Source organism: Argiope bruennichi, chromosome 4 (assembly GCF_947563725.1).
Source record: "Argiope bruennichi chromosome 4, qqArgBrue1.1, whole genome shotgun sequence".
Lineage (NCBI taxonomy): Eukaryota > Metazoa > Arthropoda > Arachnida > Araneae > Araneidae > Argiope > Argiope bruennichi.
Window position 1 is genome coordinate 54,931,052 of NC_079154.1, and position 22,968 is coordinate 54,954,019.

Sequence of the window (22,968 nt, forward strand, 5' to 3'; positions counted from 1 at the left end):
GAAATTTTTCATAAGTTATGACAAACTGCTTGAATAATGGATGATGATTATGACCGAAGCAAAAAAAGTTCATCTTGACGACAAGGCAATGGAAAGGAAATTTCTTCAGCAGCATTTAAAAATAAATTCAGATTTTTTCTAAATACAACCTTTCTAAGATTGATGTTGGTAAATCGAAAACAAGTATTGTTAAATAGAAAACGTGTTATTTTCTGAAATCTCCTTTCTATAAATTAACAAAAAATATCCCGAAAGTATCGTACATTGTGTATTTTCACACAAAAAATAATCATAATTTTAGTAGTATATTCATTCTAACTTGCAATGCGTAAGTGCAAAAGTTGTTCAATTTATTTCTTCGTTTGTTTGAAACATGGCAAGATAAAAGATAAAAGATTTTGATTTAGATATTTATATTATATTATCGTTCTGATTTTATATGAAGATTCTTTTAATAAATCCTCTTAGTTTTGAACTGTGAGCAAACATCAACTCAGCTGGAGGGCGCCGTTTTAAATTTTCACATCAATATAAGGGCGTATAAGAGCACTAGATCCACGTAAATACAATATTGAGTATTCATACCCAAGCTGCCTGTAACAAAACAGATAATCAGCCACTAGACCATTGAGGTTCCATATAATAATGTCAGAATGTACAGAAATACATAGAGAACATTAGCAAAGAAGTGCGACATGTTAGCACAGAAGTAGAATATGACAATTTACCTTCCATATTTTTAATAATAATTATAGTATCTTGAATTTTTTTAAATCCAAATTTTGAGATAGAGGGTGTAGTTTGCAAGTGCTTTACCTTTTCGTATAAAAATAAAGAATTGTAATTCCTCAGAAAATTCTAATTCGATGTTTTCTTAAATTTTCACGATTCAGATACCTTTAAGTCAGAAAAACATTTTGAAACAATACCTTGTCTGTTTGTCAACACGGTAACTTAAAAACGCTTTGAACTACAATAGATGAAATTTGGCATGCGCAATTTACATTAATTATGTACTTTTCTATCGAATTTTGAACAAAAGTCCTGAAATTTTGAACTGCCGAAATCCGAAAGAAGCATTTTGGAAATATGTATCTATGAACATAACAATAACAATAATAATAAAAACAAGAATTAGACCGATTAAATTCAGTATGAGGTTTTTTACACTAAGTTTGCTGAATGCTATCCAATTTTGGATGAAATCCATCCATAGCAAGTTAAGCCCGTTTAACGCAAGTAATGTGATTGCAATCGTATTCATTTACTTGCTTTAAAATGCATCATCGATACTTGCATTCATTTAATGGAAGTATCATGATTACTTGCAGAAATGCAAATAATCACAAAACTCAAAAAGCTAAATAAATAGTTTTAGCATTTGAAGCCATGATTCATAACAAATTTTGAACCAAATCGAATAACTTGGATAGTAAAAATTTGATATATATTCGTATGATTAAAATTACAGATGAGTCAAATTTTGGTTTCAGTCGGCCGAAAGAAAGATTTTTAAAACAAACACTTCTTTCACTATAACATGAAGTACAAAAGGCTCATGTGCGAGATTGAAAATAAAAATTTGAGCACTCACAGTTCAACCAAGGCTCACTTTAAAAAAAAAAAAAATATGAGAAAAGGAAATAATACTTTTATTAGGTTGACTTGCGAGAAGGTTTCTTTACCACTCGCCTGGTTCTGTGAAATAAAATGCCGTTTCAGTGCATGAAACTCTTTTGAAACAAAGCGGAAAAAAAATGAGATTGACAGTTGAAAACATTTATTGAAAAATTCGAAAATCTTGAGAGAAGCACTCTTATATACATTCTTATATTTAAACCTTTTCCCGTCATTTATGTTGTTATGTTCAGTTCCATTCAAATGATATTGAACTACCAATTTATTAAATGAAATTTAAATTTCCCCCGTTTGTTCCATCATTCCTCTGGTATCGTAAAAAATGGGAAATTAGAGTAATAATATATACAGCAGGAAAAGAATTGGTATAATTCATAACATTTGCTTACAAGGGAAAATAAATATTTCAAATATAGGAATAGACATTTCAGAACATAATAAAAAATATATATAATCTTTATGAATGTTGTTTGGCATACTGAATAGTTTTGAATATTAATTATAATTTTAAAAATTTTATTTCGTAATTTTCGTAATGATGCAAGATTTGTATAATTTACAAGTTTAGGTTACTCTAAGACTGTATATCTATGTATATATTAACATGTTTAAACATTTAAAATATTTTTTTATATAATGGATAGTTTCATATTTGATATTTACTTTAAAGAATTCAATTTAAACTTAATAAAGCTTCACTTTAATTTTTTTTTATAATTATGTGGGGAAAAAATTTTTTAAATCGACTGGCTCACATAAATTATAATTTTCAAAAATTTTTAATCATTGGATTTAAAAATCTATTTTGATGAACAATGTTACGGAGTGTTGTGAAGTAACAGACGATTTTGCTTGAAAATCGTCCATCATTAACAAGAGCAATTGCGGTTACTGAATGTTCAAACGCAATCCACAATTTTAGGAATTCTAAGTCTGACATTTGTAATATGTGTTTATAAACATCTAAAGAAGTCATGCTACCAAAGATATTTCATCACGACTTTTCATTCTCTTCCGTGAATTTTGTATCGCTTTAACATGAAACAAATTCTTGTAACTAGGTGGATGACAAACAAGGGGGAAAAAAAAAAAACGAACGAAAATCTTTATTAAAACCACAAGAACTGAACGAATGCTTTGCAACTATTATGTTCCACAGTTTGATATAATAAGCAATTTCAATTTTTTACAGTTAATGAAATTAAGTTTAATAATTAATGTTGGGACTAGACTAGAGAGAGAAAAAAACGTGCTATTGTAAATAAGCAAATTCTTTGACACTCATTAAAGAAAATTGAGAAAAAAATTTGAAAAAATTTATATTTATCTGAAAATTATTCTATCTTAAAAATATTCAATTTTTAATAAAATTATTTTGAAACATAAGGTAACATATAAAAATAGTTATTATAAATAAAAATAACTTGATGTATAGAAAGAATGGGAATCGAAATTAATCTCAGAATCTTCAATCTCTTGCTGAGATTTTATTTAAATTGTAATTCAAGTCAATTTTGATCAGTATTTAATGCAGAATGAGAATCTATATGGCAAATAATTTTTGCTATTATTTAAGCAGCAAAAAACAATGGGAAACTTGAAATTCGAAGAACTTAATATGGAGCAATCAGTTCTGATTTCAATAACAAAAAAAAATCGATTTTTTTTTTTTCACTCTAAAATAGAATAAATAGGCTGTTAAAAGAACAAGCACAGTCAGTCTTCTTGTCTCCCCCCCCCGTCATACTGTTGTCATAGCAACTAACAAAAAAGAAATATCTATTCTTTCTACGAACTTGGGAATCACTCGTTTTCTTCTTCGAATGTGACGAGAACTAAAACGTCATACAAACGGTAGATGAAACCATCATTTTCATTTTCGATCATATCAATATACGCGTATTAAACTGAACATTGTAATTTGATTGAATTGCCGATTTAACATTATATTATTTATTTTTAAAGATATTTTTATTTATTATTAATTTTTTTAAAGTTAGCTTTAAAAAATCAAAGATTAAGTTCTGGCTACGCTAATACCCAATTTTTACATATAGTTATAATTTTACATGGGTAAAAGGATTTTTTCGAAGAATTCTTCTTATTTTAAATTCATGTCTTTTAAGGAATGTTTATTAATGTAATGAAATATATCTTTGCATTTCGTCACTTCTTTTTTTATGTTTATTGTGTTTAATTCCTTTGCGACCTTTTTTGGAACATTAAAAAAAAAATTCAATTTCTGCAAAATGAAAAAAAAAAAAGGAATGTTAATAATAATCTGCTATTTCTTGCCCAAAAGAACTGAAAAAGTTACTTTATTTTTATTTAAGATAAATTGTATGGGTTTAACAGACACAGTAAGGAAAATTTTACTGAAGCTAATAGCTTGAATGTCTCTTCCTTCAAATAATAAATGTAAAATGGAACTGGTTTGTGAAATGAGAAAACTCGATGCGTTATTAATTAAATATGTTAAAAGGAAGAATTATCAAGTTTAATTTCCATTAAGTATTCTAAAAATACTCATGCATTTACAGATTTTTACAAACATGTATATACAGAGTGAACAAAAACTATTTTTGAGAAAATAGATGTATTTAAATGTAACTGATTTGACACAATACTTTTAACTTAGAAAAATATGTATAAACATGGCTACAATGAATGAGTAAAAGTTTTAAAGCTCTAAAAAAAGCTTTTAAAAATAATACTTATTTTGCCATTGATGCAATTTCAATATTCAAATGAAAAATTATGAATTGTTCAAAAGATATTTAAAAAAGAATAAAAATAACATATATCCAGTGATGATACGATATATCTTAAAATTGTAGATGGACAAATTTTCGATTTAATTAAATAAAGTTCATTTTCAACAGATCTTTAATTTTTTAATTTTTTGAATATGCCATTATTATGTTCTAAAGAAATCTAACATTTTAAACGTTTTAATATCACTATGAAATCTTTAATATTTGTCTGGTTTTTTCCCTAAAAACTATTAGCATTACTTGTAAAATTTTATTTTTAAAATTAAATTGATAAATATGACTGTTGAAATTAATGTTTGCTGCGTTATTTTGGAACATATTTTCCAATATTTATGAGAAATAATAGATCGGAGTTATTCTACAATAATTTTTTACGACCAAAAACATAAGTTAAATAAAGTTTTTAGTATACACCCTCGTTTTGTTTCCGTCAAACTGTTCAAAATCATATTAATGAAAATATTTTATTCATGATCATATAAGTCACAAATAAAGTAATATTCTAAAATGGGTACTTACCTTCACTAAACTGAAATTTGGGGGAAAATAGCATTATTTATTTCAATGTTTAAATATTTGTTCTGCTTACAATTTCCATTAGAAAAAATTACGCGATAAATATCTGTGGAACAAAATAATAAATAAGGAAGACGAACACATTTGCTTAAATTAAGAATCAGTCAGAACATAACATTAAAAGAAGCTCAAAACTGTATGGAACCGTATTAGGCAGTGCTGTTCTTGCTTCTGAAAGTTAAGCTCGTTCAGGAAATCATCAAATCATTTTCGTTCGTTTGTCTTTTTTTTTTTTTTTTTTTCTCCACTTGTTTCTTTTTTTCCCCTTTGTCTCTAATTCAACGGATATTTTAATGAATGCGCGTGTTCGCGCTTATTTGCGGAAATGAAAATATCTGAAATTTGCATTTCTCTAGTAAGAAATGTATATATATATAAGGAATAATATACTACATCAGATTTACTCTATCATTTGTAAAAGTTTATTATATCCGGACATCCTTCCAACAAATGAGTGAAATAGGAAGTTAGAATATCATATTGCACAAAAAAGCAGAAGCAATAGATTATACAATGTACTTAATTTTCAAGTAATTGTTTACCAAATTTTAATTCGAGGCAAACAACTTTTCTTTTTAATTGCCAGTTCTCAATATTAATCTTAATATGAATTGCAATTTCCTATATCTATCATATATTTATCTATTTTTATAGTAAATAACAAAAATTACAGTTCAAATTTACAAAATGAATTCCCTCAAAATTCGATGGATTTTTTTTATATAAATAAAAGATACAAAACTAATGTTTTAAAGAGGATAAGAAATTAGAAAGCTGAGGAAACAAAAATTTAACTTGATACATTTGTAAAAGACTAGGTTTCGGCCTTATATGTGCTTTGAAATTATAAGCACTATACAAATATTTAATAGGAATTGCTCATTTACATTTTCACTTCCATAGATTTTGCTTGATTTGTAAAAAATTTACTGTATTTCGTTTTAACTTGTGTCTAAGATTCTTAATGTATTCCTACTACTCTGAAAAAATAATCCTCGTCAGGGTAAATAACTTGCTTAAGAAGACAGTGGAGGAGCATGGAGAATAATATTTAACAATAAACCATCAGTAATACAAAGAAATTTAAAAAATAATAATAATAACATAAATATTTATATGTGTGTATGTATGCCTTTATTCATACTTGTCATACATACAAACAATGAGAATGGGGTGACAAAAGTCATGAGGTAACAATATGTAAATATACAAATAGTAGTATCGCGTACAAAATGTATAAATGGGTAATGAATTGGCAGGAATTTCATTTGTATTCAAATAATTTATGTGAAAAGGTTTATGATTTGATTATAGCCACACGATGGGAATTAACAGACTTTGAATGTGAAATGGTAGTTGGAACTAGACGTGTGCGACATTCCATTTCGGAAATCGTTAGGGAATTCAGTATTCCAAGATCCACAGTATTCCAATAATACCTAAATTCTCCCATCATGGACAAAGCAGTGCCTACCACCTGCAATTAATAACCGAGAGCAGCGGCCTGAGTGCAGAATTGTCTGTGTTAACAGATAAACAACATTGCGTGAAATAACAGCAAGAAACAATGTGTGTAAGCTGATGGTAGGGTTCGGTAGTGGTGCAAACCACCCCATTAAACCATGAATTCAAGTTGCCAACAGGCACTGTGCAAGCTAGTGGTGGTTCATAATGGTGTAAGCTAGTGGTGGTTCATAATGGTTTTACATGAAATGGGCATGGTGTGTGCGTGTGTGTCTGTTTCTTACTAGAGAAACTATGTTTAGACCTTTTGAACCAAATAAATTGTACTAATTGCAATTATAAACAAAAATATTTTTTTACATGAATGATTATAAACAATTTTTTTTTTCGTCAGTTCCTTTGATTAAATATGCTTAACTTGCATCTGTATTCTTTTAAATCATGAACTGTTTTGTATTATTTATATATTCATATAATTTAAATCTGCAACGATATAGCTGATTTTTTTTTTTATTTGTGATTAAGAACCAAGTATAAAATTCAGACATTTATATAATATACAAAAAATTAAGATTTTACCTATATTTTGAATAATAATGAACTATATCTTAAATAATGGTTATTTATTTACTTAATGAGTTTTCCAGTGAAACCTTTTCCAACGAATTGTAAAGGAAGGAATAAATAAATAAGTTCGAAATTCGCTTCATAAAAGCTAGTTTTAAATTTTTTAAAAAATTATTGTTATTATTTATTAGATGCATTTATGCAATAAAAAATGAATTATTCAAAATCAAATTGCAAAAAAAATGGTTGTACAGAAATTATACATACTTATAGTTTTCAATAATGAAACAGAAATGCATAGAAATTTAATGACTGTATAAATGTCAGATTCATTCATAAATTGAAATAAATAAATTATTTGGAATTTCAATCCAGATTTTTTTTTTAAACCTGAATATACAATGCAGGATATTGACTTGGAAAGAAAGGGTAATGGACAAAATGTGTCAATGACAAACAAATAAGAAAATTTATAAATTATAAAATAATTAATCGTCAGTAAATTTCAGGGTGAATAAAACAAAAAGAGATAAAGAAATGTACAAAATTATCTGACTACAACATTCTTAATGTATTATTTTGTTTTACTTATCTTTGTGCTAATTTATTCATATTTATTTGCTTTTATCGTATTATCGAGACCATATCTCTAGATATCTATGAAAATATTAAGTTGATTCCGAGAATTGACTTAAAACTTTGGAAAAACTAGCTTGTCTAGATAATCTTTTTATACTTTTTAATTTGAGTTGTTTACTAATAAAAGAAGAAAAAAACTGGAGAATTCAAAAATATTTAGTCATAAATTCGAAATGTTTTTTTGATCATGGACAAAGAGAAGGAAATTTCAGACGCTTGGTTTATAATAAATATTTCATTTTTATTCAAATTTAACTCTACTGTTTATTTATTATTATTATTATTTTTTTTTTTTCTTAATGCGGATCTATCTACTTATAAGTAAAATTCAGGATCATCTGCACAACGTTCTGAAACAACATGTTATATCCAGTTTGAAAAGCGCCAAGGATTATTTTAACCTCAAAAAGCAAACAATAAAATTAGAGAATTGCCCCGACTATGGAAATTTGATACTTTGTGCTAACTGATAAGACTTTTCAATGTCTGTACCGAAGGCTCATCTTTTTCTAGGAGAGAAGAAAAGGAACTACCATCTATCATATAGTGAAAATTTTATGCAATTTTGCCGAATTACCAATCGAGATTCATTACACATGTTTAGAGTCTGTAGGTTTTGATGACATAGATTGTTCTAATTCCTCAAAAATATTTCTGCGATTTTTTTGACAATTTCTTTTGCGAAGTAAATTTCAATTGTCTCTAATGATTATTAATTTTTAAACTAATTGAATTTTGTGAATATTATTTTAAACGTGTTCTAAAAAATATCCAAAAAATTAATGATTAGATTTTTTTTCATTAGTTATAAAATTAATTTCAAAATGACTTTATGAAAGTTCGTTTTGATTTTTTTAAGTCGTTTCTGATTAAGTAATCTTCATGAAATATCGTTTAATGTAATTTTTAATGCCTATTTTATTCGAGATTGAAACAGAAATATAAAGGATCCAAAAGAGGTGTTTTTTCTTTCTTTCTTTCTTTCTTTTCTCTCTCGCTCGCTCTTTCTCTCTCTCATCTGCCGATTCGTTTAGATTCCGTGAAAAGATCAGCGCAGATGATAACCAGGAACAGGAACGGAAGGCACTAAAATCCAAGTGATTCAATCAATAAAATACATTCTTCATTCGTTTCTGACAATTCGCGATCAGAACATTGTAATAAAAAGTGTCTGGAAGCAATTTATCACAACAAAAAAAGTGAGGTCATCTTTTTTCCCCTTTTCTAATCTAGGGCTGCTTTTGTCAAAAGAAAAAAAAACTGTTAAAATATAACAGCCGGATGGATTAATAAAAAAATATTAATATAGAAGTTTACTTTCAATATCCTTAATTTCAAAAATGCACTGTCAGATCATGCACATATCAGTGAGACAATGCTTGTTAAGTTCTGAAAAAAAAACGAAATCTAAAAATTGTGCTGTTATAAAATTTAAGGAATTTCTCTGTAAGATTACTTCATTTCAGTTTATTTTTGAGTCTAAGGTTCTAAATATTCTAATATGATATTTTCCGGACTTTCTGATACTGTAATTAAGCTTATAAAATTTAAATACATTGCTATTTCAATAAATGTGTCTCTTTTAAATGCATCATTTTTTAATTTCCTATAAATGAAATTAATTTAAAAGAAACAAACAAGAAGTCAATACTCTTCATCAAATGTATTACAACATTTTCCTTAAATAAACTAAATTATAAATAATTGTTGTTTTATAATTTATTTCATAACAGAAAACTGATTAAACAACAACAGTATTAGACATTAACTAGTAATTTATTTACACAATTTCTTGTGTGGATATATTTCCTGAGTTGTGAGTTGTATATATTACACATTATATAAGTGTTCTTAATTTTAAATATTTGCTTTTATATTGAGTAAAGAATGAGTAGATTTTAAGATATAAGGTTGTTATTCTGTTGTTCAATAGTTTATAGGTTGTTGTTCGATTGAATCATTATTCTGTTATTTCTACCTGGCCAAAACTCTGCACCTTTTTTCTGTGATGCAGAATGCAACTCCCTAATCTTCCAGACAGTTTTGACTAGTTCCATAAACTTGGATAAAGAAGTAATATCGTCAATTAAGTGGCACTTGCTAAACCTCTTCAAAGTCGCATTCGACGATGCTATCCGGTCAAAATTTCTTCCATGTAGATATAACGATTCTCTTCAAACAAGCATTCAATACAGATTGATACAAACCAATCCAGAAAGTGACGTCAAAGTATCTTTTCGTGACTCGTTCTCCGAAGCACCACTCGTTAATTGACTCACTTTCTGAAATTATGTTTTACTTGTTGTGTGTTACATTTGTTGTGTTATGGGAGGTATCCGTTAAGCGATGATTGACTGTACTGTGTTACTTATTTGCTGTCATCTCTTCCTGCATATCCTGCTTCCTGCGTCCTTCCTCAAACATAAGAAGGGGGGGGGGACTTCTTACTTTGGAAAATTATTTGTTACGAAATCTCCGCTGCTCTCCAAAGCATTTCTAATAATATTTTGAAACTCCATTAATTATTAAAGCTTTGAGTAAAGCGCAAGCTGTAAAAGGTTCAATGAAGCAGTCTGAAATATTTTGCTGACATCTGACTGTTGCCATTTAATAGTAAGTAATAAGAGCGATTTCTATGCCACCTATGTTAGCGTTTTATTCATTTAGATAAGTCTTATTTTGATTTTTCTTTTTCTACACAAAGGGTAGATTTATTATAAAATTAAAAAATTCACACTGCTGTTTTATTACCAGAAAGTTAGTAAAAATCTCTCTTGATTGGTTTCACTCCTTATTTTTAATAAATTTACTAGCAATTTTTAAGTGCATATTTTCATACCATGACGCGATGTGATGTGATATGACATATGTGGCGTAGTGTGACATAGTTCCATATTTTTAAGTACATTTTTATTTTAACGTACTTGTTTCATGTTTGTAAAGAAGGAATTTTGAAATTGAGCGTGCGCTCATTTCTTGATGTGCTAGAAATTCCAAATTTTGATTTTTTGAGAGTTATTGAAGATAATATACTGTTTTAATATTTTCCGAGCTTGAAAATCAGTTAATTTATTCATTCAATTAAATTTTGCTGTTCAAATGACACCATGCCGACACTGTAATGGAGTTTTAAAAATGATTGCAAGATACCCTAATTTTTCCAATGGTGAATTATAAATTCAAAGAATTAAAATTAGAAAAAATAAATTGAAAAAAAAAATAGTTTCGTCATTTTAATAAAAGTGGATTTTTAAAAACTAATTTATCAATTCCTCCCCCCCCCCCCTCTCTTGCTCTATTTTTTTCCCATTACGCTTGAGTTGAGGTAAGAGAAATATCAATTTATTTAGATCAATTTCATATTTAAAGAAACATTCAAGAATTTTAATTGTTGAGAAATATATCAATGCCTCCAAATTTTCGCACGCGAATACATTTATTGACATTGTCAGTTTTATAAATTTAAAAGAGGAAAAGTGTAGCTGCTTGAGGAAAAAACGCAAATAAATCGAAATCTAATTACAAATTTCCTTTATATATTTGATTCAGATGGGAATTTTCTACTTAAGTATACTGCGTTATTTTATTATTACTATTATTATTATAACTAGAATGTTTAAAACAAATTGAGGAAAAAAGCCCGCAAAAATTATTTTTTCCCCTTTTCCCTTTTTTTCTTTAGCATCTTGAGTAGGCTTTTTTCTTTCTTTCTTTTTTTTATAAATCTTCCATTGTCTTACTTTTACTTTCTGAAAACTACTTTTGCGTATCTATCGAGAACCAAATAATCCGATACATTCAATGCAATCAAATAATCCGATACTTCAAATACTCCGCCTTTGAGATTAAATTTATTTGTCACAGTATAAAATATGTATTAACACATTATTACATAGAGATAGTAGATACTGTAGTTCATTTCAATTGCCCAAATTTTAAGACCCGCTTTAATTTATGCCACATTTAACTAAATATAAATGTAATTTTATACTAGCATTCATTTGATAATCCATTGCATAAAGAAGGGTAAGGAAATTTGGATATCAGTTCATTTATATCTAGAATTAATTTTTCCCCCGGAAATTTTTTATCTTCAACCATTAATACATCGTTCACATTCTAGAACATTAAATTAATTCTCTTCTATTTTGAGGTGAATTAAGTTTGAAAGGAGCAAAGTTCATGTTTAGCCTATTGTAGTAAGCTCTATTTAGGTAGAAAATTTAGACTTTGGTATGTAAGAAAAAAATAATAGAAAAAAAGAATAAACCCATTGTTTTTCAAGTAAAATCTCTTTACATCATAAAAAACGTCTTAGTACAAAGATTTTTTTTTTCGCATTTTTAAAACTTAAATAAAGGAAGTAAGAGTAAAAGGTAAAGCAAGGTAATCATGAATACAAAAATATTTTGGACTGGGCAAAGTTTCATTAATCAAATAAAATTTCAGAAGGCGCCTGAATCAGAACTATCTTGTGTCATGGGAAAGAAGTTTGATCAAAACGAAAAATAAAACTCGCTTGACATTCTTTGAGGAAATCTGGTGTAGACCTTTGAAAACTGCCCGTCCGCAAACAAATACTCTTGCAATAAAACACATCCTTTATTAAAAACGCATACCTTGTTTACAAACATGTCAAAATTCGACTCTTGTTATGCCATTTAGATCTAAACAAAGACGATTTCCCTAAACTTTAAATCATAAACACATATGCAATAGAATCTCTAATAACCAGTTGCAATACGATCTCTTCGATATTGTGAAACAAACCTTTCTGAATTGCTGAATGTAAACTTTCTAAAATTTAATTTTTCCATATTTTGCGATCCCTTTTATAGATACTGCAGTATAAGGATAAATAAAATTGGAAGTCGGACACAAATAAAGATACATATTAAAAATAAAATTCCATAAGTGATTTTCTATTTTTAAAAAATAAAATTAAACAGCATTTAAATAATTGCCATGCATTCTATGTCATATAAAGTAAGGCTTTACATTGTGTAATGATATACAGCTTTGTCCTGCTTACAAGGTTGTCTCTAAAAGTTTAATTCCCCGATTATACAACAAAACTTTATGTCATCATATAACATGTACGTATATTGAATAGCAACTTTTTTGAAAATTTGCGAACCTTCTGTTTTTTCTCATATAACTGTTTGAGTTTGCGAACTGCCTTCATCTCTATTCTTTATCTTCTTTCTATTCTCCTCATCTTTCGCAGAACTTATTGAATTGTTTCTTTGCCATTAAAAAAGTGAAGAATGTAGAAATGGCTACATTAATCTATGTCTATACCTTATCTTCACTGTATGTTTTGTATTTACAAAACAGCGACCAAATGTGAGATACCTCTGACTCCTATGTCATAGTGAGAGTATCACTACATTTATTATTGAAGCATGGGTCGGTTAATTATAGATTAGGCTACGTATGTAATGATTCAGCAGAGTCAGCAGTCATTAGCAATAGATGGGATTCTGTATCGTGAAAATACCCAAGTGTATCTGATACTATGAAAATACATCCTATTCAGTCACTTTAATCTATTCATTATATTACTTTTTTTTTTTTTTCACGGCTTTAACTTTCGCAGGTAAAATATACTTTTAAAAGTGCTATTATTTTGAAATTGCCTATTAACTTTTCGGGTACATTTGATGTATCAGAGCGCCATGCATTTGTTGGAATGTATGTTTCATTTTTGTGTGCGCGTGTATCATATTACTTACCTAAAGCTGTCTCAACTACATGTAGGAGTATCATGGTCAATGTAAAATTAAATGACACCTTGGATGAAATATACTGTTTTTAATGCCCAAAAAATTAAACGTGCTCCAAATGCAAAAAGAAAACAGTGAAATTAGTTATACATCCAAAAGGTTAATTAAGTGTCTCTCATGAGAAATGTTACTGCAGTATAGAACTTTTCGGTAAACACAACTGATTTTGCACAACATGAATGATTTAAATAAATTTTCCCAACTCATTTTCAAACCAATTTTACCAACCAACATTTGCTGCTTGTTGTTGATGAAAACTGAATCTCACCTCAATTCTGGACTTTCCCTGGAATTTCACATTGCTTATTTGTGAATTGATATATGTATAATGTTAAAGTGACTTTTGCATAACATTACCATTTCAATATTTAGTATTAAACTGATCTTGACACGATTTCGGCAGAAAAATCTAGATTACGATTGTGACGAGGATATTGTTTTTATGATACGCACTCATTTTCAAATAAAAACTATTTCCTAAACCTTGCGGTCTCGACCTTCCATAAATTAAGCGTTAACAACCGTCCTAAAACTTTGGGGTCTAGGATTCTGCTAAAAAAACGAAGTGACTGCATATGAATGAAATTCTGTCTACCAACCTTGAATATTCATCGCTCGCAGACGAGGATAATACGCACGCATATTAGAAACTATGCACGCGACGTCAAGATTTACTGTAATTGAACAATAACAATCATGAAAATGCGTAGCTCATTACTGCCTGAAATCTAGAAATATCTTAAATCTTCTATTGACTTCAAAAATTCACAAGTATCAGCGAAGTGCAGAAATAATTTTTGAGATTTCCTATTTATGATAATACGGTGATACGAAAATCCAAATACAATAAGCATCCGATTGCTTAAGCCTATAAATTAAGTTATTTTACAATTAAAGATTCAAAATTTATAATCAGCATATGAATAAATTCCTTTGCAATATCAAACAAACGTAACTAACATTAATTCTTGTTGAATCTTTTACAGTTTATATTCATTTGACCAGAAGAAATATCATAGGTTTAAATTTAAAGAAAATTCTAAGTTTATAGTTATCTGAAATATAAAGAATCATGACATCTTCTCTTTTAAAAATGATGAAATAATGGTACAAAATACTGGTGAAAAATTGTACAGTCACGGGGGGAAAAAAAGTAACCACACATTTATTTTGCAATCCTTCATCCCATGTGAAAACTAAAGGTGCCATTTAAAGGTAATAATGAATATTAAAAGATACCGGGCCTAAAATTTTGTCGGTGGTTATCTACATATTAAAATTGTACAAACTTTGAAATTTTTTATGGCAACACAGTTTTTTGATGTCATGAATAGATGTCCCATGTAAAAAAATATACGGAGTACAATTTTGGTTAATATACCATGATTATACTAGAAGATATCTGACATTTTCTGTTAAGGGGTTGTTTCCATATTTAAATGTGTAAATATTAGATTAAATATATTAAAATCTTTAAAATTAGATGCAATTTAAAAAATTTAAAACTTTAAATTTTGTCATTCTTTCACACACTATAATTACTTTTTCCTATTAAATGTGTATGCAAAAATATGTAGAAAATCTTATATCATAAGAAAAAAACTTTAGGTCAATAACTTTGTAAGTTTTTAAGATATGAATAAAAGTTCAAAATTATGTCAATTCATAATTTCGAAACGAATAGACCTCAAATTGGAAAAATGGGAATGAGTATGAAAGGAGAAGACGACAGCACGGTGACAATATACTGCAGATGTACATTAAATTAACCAGCCATTACTAATGGATAATAAAAAATTGATACATACATTGAAATGGTTAGATTTGGCAACACTTTTTTCTAAATATATAGCTTGCCCACCACGAAGCCAGATGTCATTCTTAAAGATCTACTAATAGCAGACGAGTCAAGTTATCAGGAATTTGCATCTTTGGTGAATAGCACATGTAGTGCCATACTAATGTTCTGTATAATTTATATACACAGTATATAATCAGTTCTGTTCCTTATTATAAGCTCAAGGCATGGATTATACATATATATTTTTATGATATATCGAAAATAGCGCGATCTTCAGTTTTATGCATGTGTTTGTGCGCTTGTAGTAATAAAATTTATATTTGTTTATTTGCAGAATTATTATTCAACATGGATAAATTCTTGCAGTCGTCTGATTAGAGAAATTCTATGCACATTAGAAATTCGACTTTCATTTATAGTGATCCTATAAATACCACATTATAAGTGGGTCACAAAAACTTTTAAAATTCTTGCTTTTATAAAAATATATTTTGGTAGTTGCATTTGCAGCTTAAATTTATTCGAAAAATCCGCTATGCTTAAGCCATCAAGTAAAATTTTCTAAATGATCTTAATTAAACGTTTATATTTATTACTAATTGAATTATCATTACTTATTTGTTTTTTCATTTTTCTCCTTTTTATGCAGTCGCCAGTGGGAGTAGTCTACAGTGCACGAAAAAAGTATAAGGACAAAATGTAATTGCATGAAAATATGCTTTACTTCCATTTCACCTAAATGAACTTTTTATATTTCTTACTTCTGCTGCATAATTTTGTGATAACACTTATACCTCATAAAAAACATAATTTAGCTTCCAAATATTGATTTTACAAAATTTAACATTAAAGGAAATACGGAAAAAATTATAAGGACATGTTATAAAATACTTAAAAAATGTTTCAATAATCAAGAAAACTACCTTTTTTTTCAATCAATTGAATAAGCCGAGAGGTCATAGATCCTGAAAGATCTTTTAAAATGTCTACAGATATTTTTCCCCAAGCGTCTTTGATAGCGACGACAAGATCTTGTGTACATTGATACTGTGTGCCATTTTTATAAACTTCCCGGGCTAGAAGTCCCCATAAGTTTTCGATTGGATTAAGATCGGGACTTCTCGCCGGCCAATCAAGTAAATTTACAGAATTAGCTTCAAACCAGAGTTTTGCACTCGTAGAAACGTGTATAGAAGCATTATCCTGCTGAAAAATATAGTCCCCTGAAGTAATTAGTGGCACTTCAGGTTACAAACTTTCTCCTAACATATCAACATACCTGTCCGAATTCATTTTACGGTTGATAAATACAATTGGTGGGGTTCCATTTGCCGCAAAAGCGCCCCATACCATAACCGAGCCACCACCATATTGACGCCTGGAAAACATTTCCTTGGTCTTTCGCAGATCATACCAAAAATAACGAAAACCATCAGGTCCATCAAGATTGAACTTTTTTTCGTCCGAAAAAATTACATCAGCCCACTTTTGGTCAAGAGACATGTATTTTTTGGCAAAGTAAACTCTTCTTTTCTTATGATGATTTGTAAGAGGAGGGCGTGACACTAATTTCCCATAAGAAACTTGAGGATGTTTACTCAAAACATTTTCAACAGTCCTTGTTGAGCATGGTAAACTCAAATTTTGTCTAACTTCATTTGCGGTTTCTCTTTTCTCGCAAGCCTCTCCTTACAATCATTCTTTTTTGTCGACGAGTGAGAATTTCTGGTCTCCCAGTTCGCTTTTTCATACCATACATCCAAGGATTTTTTAGAAAATTATAAACCATCGTTTTAGATATCTTGATTCTTTTTGAAATTTCCCATCCACATTCTCGAAAAGCGACATTTTTTCCTTTTTCAGAGTCAGAAAGTTGAGTTCCTTTGAGCATCGTTTAAAAATTTACACTGAAAGTCGCCGAGTGGGAAATTCTTTTCGCAAATGAATCTTTTAACTAGGAATTGTCATTTTATGCTTTCAAATATGCAAATTTTTAAATAATTACTGGAGAAAAAGCAATGTCCTTATACTTTTTTCCGTTTTCATTGAGGTTTAAAAATCAAAATTTAATTTTTAGCAAATTTAAAATTTAAAATTTTAATTACTTTATGCATAAAATATTTTAGTTTTACTTCTATTTTTGCTGCAAAAATTTGCATACGATTCTGTAAACAAGGCTTCTAGATTTGGCGATTTTTCTCGTGTCCTTATAATTTTTTCGGGCACTGTAGTTATTAGTGGTTCATTCTTAAAAAAGTCCTTTTTAATTATTGTTAAAAAAAAATCCTCTGTAAAATTACCTAAATGAATTTACTTCCGATCTTCTCCGTATTTAAAACTAACAAAAAAGTACGACTTTATGTACAGAACTAAATTATTTGCTATTTCATTTGCTGCTGAAAAAAAAAATATATACAAGGCGTTAAATCTGTTGAACGTTATACTTGATCAAAAAATACAGAAGATATCTATCCAATCAATAAGATAACTATTTCAGTACAGATCCTGAAGTAAAAAGGGAAAAAAACTAAACCACTTTCATTTATAAATTTACAGTCATTTTCAAAATTCTTGGAAGATTATTGTGTGCAATAGTGCGTTTAAAAGCGATTCCTAGCACTCCCAATATCCAGCAATGGATGTTGTTTTTAAATGGAGAACAATAGTTATGTTAAGAAAAACGGTATACTATTATAGGATTATATTTATTATTTTATATTACAGGATCGAGATGAGAATCATATTTTTTTTTAATGAGGATGCGAAAAACTTTTTTTAAATGCCTTTCATAAATTTAAAAATAGTTATCAATGAACGATTGTACATTATTATTTCTTTATGATGTTAACTTTGTGATAAAAGTACATATAAGTTATAAAGAGAACTTAATCGCAGACCTGACTTAAAAGATATGTTAAACTTCATTAATGTTCATGATACAGCAATTCTTGAAGCATATCTTATCCAACTTTCGTGTCGCACGCAGGAATTTTAGTGTCAATGAACTGCTATTCCTAATTTTATCTAATAAAATAGAGAAGGAAAAAAAAAAAAAAAAAAAAAGAAGCTAATTGTTATTATCATTCCGAAACAGCATCTTGCATTTTAATCTTTCTTTTCTTCCTTCATACATTTATTTAATAAAACTCGGTAGATTTTGGTTAAGGAAAAAAAAAAAAAAATCTTTTGGTCATAAGAAGAGAGGCATTGCATGCAATAGCAGAACTTATTTTTAAAAACAAAGTTCAGATTTAAAGCGTTTTCTCTTTTAATGATTCTTTGCATACTAACTCACTTGATAATTTTTCTTAAATTCGTCGTGATAAAGATGATGTTTGAATATTAAAAAGATCATACTTTAGAGAAAACAAATTCTTTATTTGGTATCAAAAACATCTGATAAACGCATTTTTATTTGTAATTTCTTGAGCGTAGTAGCCGCAGGGAAGATTGTAACTTATATTACATTGTTCAATGATGCATAATAGGCATAGCATCAACTTAGTTTTTATTGAATAAAAATTAAGAATTTTTTTGATATATACAAATTTTGGAAGAGAAATTATGAATAGGTAGTTACTAATTTTTAGTCAATGTAAATTAAAAATTTAACCACAAAATAAATTTTTATAATTATATTTTCTTGAATTCATTTCTCTTTATAAAGAAAGATGTAAGGAACTGCGATAAAGCAATAATTAAAAAAAAACGAATTAAAAAACGGAAACCTAAAGTTAAAATAAGTACATATGTAAGGCCTCTATTTTCGTATTCATTTAAGCAAAAAATTACAATACGATATTTTTTACTAATTTTGATCGTTAATTTTCCTTTTTTTATTATTATTTTCAAATTTGCAGCATCCGAAAAAAATTTCCGCAGTGGAAAAAATGTTTGAAACTCTAGTACTAACATTACTGGAATATTATTTTCAACAGCTCCTTTCCTTTACAAGTTCTGAAGCAGAAACGGATAAACGAATGCGCTTTGTTTCTAAGAAAATTTAAAAACCGGTGCTGAATTAAAAAAACAATACTTTGAAAAATCTAGAAAAAGAGATGTACGGTTTCCTTCTTGTATTTCTTATACAGAGAGAATGTTCTAAAAATTAGAATGCAGTTGGATTTAAATATAATGTGCAAATTACTGGCCAGTTCTATACCCTGAAAAAAATTGTAACAGCTTAATGAAAGCGAGAACGTGCTATTGATCATAAAATATGGTGATTAAATCGTTTTAAAACTTTCATGGAATACAATAAGAATGATTTTAAATACAAAACCTAATGGAGAAACCTTTAGGATTTGGCAAAATGGAACATTGTTAACACTCGATATTTTCTACTTTTTGTTCGCACTGCTGTGTTCAGCATTTGGATTTCCATAAAATTTGGGCTATAAAGATGTATTAACAATATATATTAATTTTACTTAAAATATACTATAATGTAAAAAATTAACTATTAAAAACTTACTCAGTTAGGTTAAATAGAAATTGAAAAAATTACAATTTAGTAACAATAATCAACATGTGCTATAGCATTTTTAATAAAAAAATTTAGAAACCCACTAAGTACATTCCTGTCCAAAATTAAGATTACAAACATAAAATCTGCGAAAAATGAAAAACTATTCACTGTATTGGCACTAAATTTGGCACAGAGGTACACTACAATGGAAGAAAGAACATAAACACATAACAACATGGAAAAGATTTCAATTGGGAATTAAGAAACAGGGTATATCAAAAATTGTTACATTATGAATCAGAGATAAAGCATTTATCCCGGGGAAAGCCTGTCTAATATGGAATGTGACCACCGTGCACTGCTATACAGGCTTCACAACGAGCTTTCATACTGTTTATGATGGTGTCAAAGTGTTTATGGGGGGTACTGTTTATGCTTAGGGCAACAAAGCCCATTCTTCCAAAAGCACAGCTTTTAACTCTTGGAGAGTATTAGGAGGAGTGTTACGCCGTGCAATGGCTCTTCCGAGACTATCCCAAACATGTTCAATAGGATTGAAATCCGGAGACATCGAGGGCCAGTCCATATGTTGAATATCCTCTTCCTCAAGAAAATCATCAACGATCTGGGATCTGTGTGGACGCGCGTTATTGTCCATAAACATGAAGTCTGGGCCAAAACATCCGCGGAATAACCTCACATATAGGCTTCAAGGATCTCATCCCTATAGCGATGTGCATTAACAGTACTCGCATCGAAGACGTGCAGTGGTGTGTGACTGCCCAACGTTATGCCACCGCAGACAAGGATTCCTCTGCCACCAAATCTGCCGATTTCTTTTACGTAGGAGGGATGATAGCGAGCTCCTCGCTCTCTCCAGATATAAATTCGACGAGTGTCACTCTGTGTGGTAAATCTTGACTCCTCACTGAAAAGAACACGCCCCCATTCTTGCTGTGTCCAAGACTGATGTGTTCGGTACTACAACAACCAGGCGTTTCTGTTGGATGTAGTCAAAGGGGCGCACTCAATTGGTCGCCAGGCATAAAGGGCCCTCTTTGCTAGACGTCTGTATACTGTTTGTATGTAAATTCTTATTCCAGACGCAACAGCAAGGTCACGAGCAAGTTGAAGAACCGTTGTGAGCCTATGCCGTCGTGCGCTTAATGCCAAATAGCGTCCTGTGCAGGCATCTTGCTCTGTGACGGCCTTGGCCGGCCTTCCTGGTTACAGTACCACTTGTTTGGAATTGATTCCACAACCTGGATACCACTTTCGGTGCCACTTGTAACCATCGAGCCACCTCCGCTTGAGACTGCCCAGCTTCAAGCCTGCCAACGGCTCTCCATCTCAAGAAATCGTCTAAACAATTATGAGGACTCATTCTCACTGGAAACAGGCAATTTTTTTTTATTTTTTTTGTTTTGTTTTAATGCAATATTCACAAAATTGCAGGCAAAAATCCCAGATGCCTAAACGGTCTAATTTCAGTAGTTCCTCAAAAATTAATGCTAAACAACATTTTTTCCCACAACAAAAATTAATATCGTGTTACCGGTCTTTCAGAATATATAAATGTAATTAGTTTAAATTTTACTTCTAGCCATTTAGAATTACTTTGAAAAACATTTTTGTGACCTTAATTTTGGACATGAGTGTATTAACATTTTGCATAATACCTGAAAGTCTCCAGTATGAAGTTCATAGTGAAATTCTAAGACAATCGCAAATCCGGGTGGAAAACGATGAGATTTAAAATTTTTATTTATAATGAAAACTCATTTGCTTAAATCCGTCCCCTAAAATTAAAACTAATAAAAATAAAAACTCCAATGCTGTAGATGCTAACAAGCAGTGAAAATCAAACTATCATAGATCAGGGATTGAAAAATAAATTTGAGATTAAGACCAAATTTCTAATATAAATTTCTATAATTTAATGACCGTTCAGTAAGATGAAATATAAAAAACACATATATTACTTGAAAGCACAAAAAAATGCTTCCTCGTTTCATTTTGGTTAATTTCCTAATAAAATTTATCAGTTAGACATTGTCCAGTGAAAGTTCAACTTATACAAATATAAAATTACTTTTTATACGCTGAAAACTTTTTATCTCCATCAGTCTTCTTTTTTTTTTTTTTTTTTTTTTTTCATAGTTATTCAAAACAGTTCTTAACTGTTTTCAAACAAAGCAAGTTTTCCTGAATTCTATAAAATCCAGCTGAATTGAAATAACCGCATTTTCTCAACATCAATCCAGGATGCTCTTGAACTCCGACGTGAGGAACTTGTTTCGGGTGGTATAACAAAAAAAAAAAAAAAAAAAAATTGATGAATGAAATAAAAACTGATAAACAACCTTCAGAAACAATGAATAATCAATTTTTAAAGTATTAAAAAAACACGAAATGTTAGGGAAGGATAAATGATGGATTTCGATATTCCCTAATGAAATCAATAGGAAGGGATCAGTCCCCGATTTTCTCGTACATTAGCACATATCGGTGCATTCTATTTGATAATCACGCAGTAGTGAAGAATATCGAGTATGCATTTTAGACTTCTTTCCTTTGCTCATTGAGTCGATCCACACTTTTTAATATCAACACTAGATACGAAATTTCATTTGCCTAGCTTATTTATGTTCTTAGCATTTTCACGTACAGACGAATGCAAACAAATAAATAGTCAGTTTACTGTTTGGCAGATTTGATCACAAATTTGAAATTTTTTAAATTCTAGTTCTAAGCGATACACAAAATTTCACTCATATAGCTCGTTTCGTTGTTGAACTATGATTTTTCGAAATTTGATTAGGAATTCATAATTTTGAGGTAAAGAGAAAAATCAAATTTCATTTACCTGAATCAAATTTGATATAAGAACTGCAGACCAAATTTTATACAGCTAAGATAAAATTTAGTGTAAAAATTTCATTAATCTCATGAACCTACAGTGTATATCGAATTTCATCGGTATTAGAACTGCATAACAAATTTTACGCACCATTTTTCTTCCTGCAAGATGCACAATAGATATAGAAATTAAGTGGGAGAAGCACATACGATGTGCATTACTAGAGCATTTAAAAAAAAAAATTTTTTTTGAACTATTGCTCACAAAAAGATATAATTAAAAAAAAAAAAAAGGAAGGAAAAAAAAACATTTTTTCATACTCAAGAAAGTGTTAAACGTAGGGATTCATCAAAATCTTGAAGTGGAATTTTTTAGCGATTTCTCTTGACTATTTT

General features: G+C 29.1%; 1 protein-coding gene across 1 annotated transcript in view; it reads right to left on the minus strand.

Moving 5' to 3' along the window:
* Positions 1-5,070, minus strand: part of LOC129966912 (mucin-2-like) — a 139,413-nt gene extending 134,343 nt beyond the window's left edge. The window contains exon 1 of the mRNA XM_056081526.1: positions 4,932-5,070. The gene's annotated coding sequence lies outside the window, so the exon portion shown is untranslated. The remainder of the gene's footprint in view (positions 1-4,931) is intronic.
* Between the last annotated feature and the right edge of the window lie 17,898 nt (positions 5,071-22,968).